This window comes from Vollenhovia emeryi, unplaced genomic scaffold (genome assembly GCF_000949405.1).
Source record: "Vollenhovia emeryi isolate VEMERY1.0 unplaced genomic scaffold, V.emery_V1.0 DF940033.1, whole genome shotgun sequence".
Taxonomy (NCBI): Eukaryota; Metazoa; Arthropoda; class Insecta; order Hymenoptera; family Formicidae; genus Vollenhovia; species Vollenhovia emeryi.
Genome location: NW_011966333.1, coordinates 9,668 through 13,862, shown reverse-complemented (window position 1 = coordinate 13,862; position 4,195 = coordinate 9,668).

Sequence of the window (4,195 nt, the reverse complement as noted above, 5' to 3'; positions counted from 1 at the left end):
AGAGAGAGAGAGAGAGAGAGAGAGAGAGAGACACCACACACATCCCACACGACACATGGACGTCCATTGGGCGTCCAAAGGACGTCCCTAGCTCTCCGGTTGGGCGCCCATTTCCTGTCCCGAATCTGTCCCATGGCCGCTCCAAGGGCGCGCAATGGATGCACCAATGACCGCCCATTTGACGCCCATTGGGCGCCCACTTTGGGGACACAGGGACACGAAATGGATGGTCTTTGGGCATATTTCGGATCTCTTCAGATTTCGTCAACACTCAAATGCCGCTCATTTGACGCCCAATGGATATCCATTCGACATCTATTGGACATTCATCCGATGCCCGTTGTGCATCCATTCAACGCCCGCGCGATGCCTATGGCCACGGTCTTACAGGTCCGGAAAGTCATATGGTGGGGGTAGGTCGAATTTTTAAGCCAATAATCGTTTGTCTTTGGCCACGAGAGTCGCTGCGGTAAGGTAGTAGATAAAGTCACTAGATTAACAAAGTACCGCAATTCATAAGACTCAATGTATAAGCCCTGCTTAAAAAGTCAGATAGACAACGAATAAAAATTATAAAGATTATCGAAAAATTGTATGATAATCTATATGGCCTATGTGAAGGGCGTTTTCATAACGAAAAAATATTTATAATAATAAATGTAATCTTATAATAAATTTTCCTAATGTGAATAAAACGACAGAGAATCAATAGTTTTATATAATAACTTCCAACACTTATGATTTTAAATGTTTTGTGGCGACTCACGCCACATCAGGCGCGCGGGCACCGCACGGCACGGCGCCGCTCCTGCGAGCGCCGGTGACACGGCGGTGGTTCGGCGCGGCACCGCTAGGCGGCCACCAGCGCCGTCAGCATACTCGCGCTTAAAATTCAGTGGCGATGGGTATATTAAGACCCCCGGCGACGATGAAATTTCAATAAGTGTTTCTTAGCGGAGACAGTTCGCGAGTGATAGTAGTCGTCAGTGCTGATCGAGTGAGCCCCACGGGCCTCGATTATTTTGCTCCGAGCGAGCCCCTTGGGCCTCGGATTCTCTACCGAGCGAGCCTCCTTAGGCCTCGGTATTTTCACCGAGTGAGCCTCCTTAGGCCTCGGTATCTACTCCGAGCGAGCCCCTTGGGCCTCGGATTCTCTGCCGAGCGAGCCTCCTTAGGCCTCGGTATTTTCACCGAGTGAGCCTCCTTAGGCCTCGGTATCTCCACCGAGTGAGCCTCCTTAGGCCTCGGTATCTACACCGAGTGAGCCTCCTTAGGCCTCGGCATCTTCACCGAGCGAGCTCCTGAGGGCCTTGGCACACCGAGGGGATCCTGCCTCGAGTCCGGCGTCGACTCCGAGACGTCCCACCACCAGGACGTCCACCGGGAAGCCCAGAGCGCGGAACGCCTCTACCACCGTCGCAGCCCGGATCACCATCAGATCCACGACTACGCCAAAGGCCTAGGCCTCCACCGATATTAGGGCAGAGCTTCTTCCCGTGGAGGTTAGAAGCGATTACAAGTTTAGGAGCCCGGTTCCGGGATCAAGGAACTCAAGTACACGACAGAGTCTCCACCACCGAAGCGTCCACCCAGACGGACCCGCAGGGATCAGCCGAGCTCCAGGTTGTACCTGTGGACGGGGCGCCGCCCTCCTCACCAAGAGGCACTCAGGGCACGACAGGCCTAGACAGTCCTCCTCCGCGTACACCCGTCGGTCGCCCGCGGACGCCAGGCCGCAGGAGGAAGTCCTCCAAGAAGTTACGCCTGCAACTGGATAGCCTCTTCGGACCCTCACCGACGAAGCCGACGAAGAACCAGAAGGAGGAGAAGGAGAACGAGCCGCCGGAGGAAGATCCGACACCGGGCGGATCTCGAGACTGAGGCCAGCCCCGAAGAGACCCGTAACCGCTCTTCTCAGGGCGACACACGCCACCGCCCTTTTCAGGGCGACCAAAAGAACGTAACGAGAGAACACCCACGGTTCTCCGCAAGGAACACTACAGTTTCATAGTGCTATCGGGAGCTATCCTTGTCTATCTGGAAGAAATGACATTTCGTTTTATAAGACATTAACAAAAGATTATTTATAATATTCTATCGTGGTTCTGTTTAACATTAATACTTATGATATTGAATCAGAAATTTACGACAGAGTTTATCATTTCTTGTGTGACTTACATAATTCTCATTTTATGTGTCCAGATATGAATCACACACTTGTATAATAATCGGATAGTTTCAGTATTATGTATAGATAAGCTATCATTTTTCATATGAAAAATACAAAGATTAATTTTAAACGGAATTACCTAAAGATTATTTATAAAATTCTATCATAGTTATGTCAAATAGTAAAGTATATCGTTTCTAATGTGAGATTTATCATGTACATGTCGTACTTTCGGATAGGAATCCCGCTTCTCTTAATTAATCGGCTCATATGAAAAAGAATGCTTTGAGGTGCTTTCGTTTTCTATCTGAAAAATATGAAGTTTGGAATATTTTTACAAATTTTAGTCGAATTCTGATACTTATGTATTTGAATCAAAGTTTTACGATAGAAACTATCGTTTCTTATGTGAGATTTACCATACACATCTCATATTTCCGAATAGGCATCCCGCATGTCTTAATTAAACGGATTATATGAAAAAGAACGCATTCAGGTGCTTTCGTTTTCTATCCGAAAAATATAAAGTTTAGAATATTTTTGCAGATATTAATCGAATCCTGATACTTATGTACTTGAATCAAAGTTTTACGATAAAGTCTATCGTTTCTTATGTGAGATTTACCATACACATCTCATATTTCCGAATAGGACTCCCGCATCTCTTAATTAATCTGATCATATGAAAAGAACGCATTCAGGTGCTTTCGTTTTCTATCAAAAAAATATTAGTTTAGAATATTTTTGCAGATTTTAATCGAATCCTGATACTTATGTATTTGAATCAAAGTTTTACGATAAAGTCTATCGTTTCTTATATGAGATTTACCATACACATCTCATATTTCCGAATAGGACTCCCGCATCTCTTAATTAAACGTATTATATGAAAAAGAACGCATTCAGGTGCTTTCGTTTTCTATCCGAAAAATATAAAGTTTAGAATATTTTTGCAGATATTAATCGAATCCTGATACTTATGTACTTGAATCAAAGTTTTACGATAAAGTCTATCGTTTCTTATGTGAGATTTACCATACACATCTCATATTTCCGAATAGGACTCCCGCATCTCTTAATTAATCTGATCATATGAAAAGAACGCATTCAGGTGCTTTCGTTTTCTATCCAAAAATATTAGTTTAGAATATTTTTGCAGATTTTAATCGAATCCTGATACTTATGTATTTGAATCAAAGTTTCACGATAGAGTCTGTCGTTTCTTATGTATTCATGACAACCTCTGTACACATTATATAGGTAAGATTCTTATAAAATTGGATTATTACCGATATCAATATGTCGTATATTTGTTCGACATGCATACTTCCAATGTGTATAAATCTATGTCAATTTTATAATTATTATTATGTCTAGATATCATATATTAATAGTCAATTACATATCTTATGGTTTTATTAACTATCATTATACTTGCATACATATATTATATTGTTACTTGCACTGATATTATAGTAATTTGTACTTGACTGAGTCAGTAATTCGATATTGTTGTTAATGTATTAGTCAAAATTAATCAATAAATTTGCCGTTTTTGGTGTATAGTTTAAAGATGATTAAAACGTACAAGAATGTTTTATATTTTTGTACTGTAATTATAATAATTTTTTTACTGATTATCATATTTTTAATTATAGTTGTAGAAAAATTAATTGTTAAAATGCGTAGTTTTTTAAAACAGGATCCTTTGCGTCACTAAATAACTTCGAAGTCGTAACTTATATAGTTGAACAATGTACGATAGATATGTTTAACCGATGAAATATTAATACATAGGTTTCTATTGATGTTTCCTATATAAAAAAAGGCGTGTTAAGTCGATAGTCGAAAGTCTCGAAGTATTGTTGTCGCTTTTCCGAGATGCTGATTGGCTGTCTGGCTTTTGCGATACGATACGTGTGTATTGACAGTTTAAAGGTTGACGGCTTATACAGGGTGAGGAAAAAGTACAGGACCGGTAAAATATCTCGAAAAATATGGGAGATACGGAAAAATGTTTCAGAC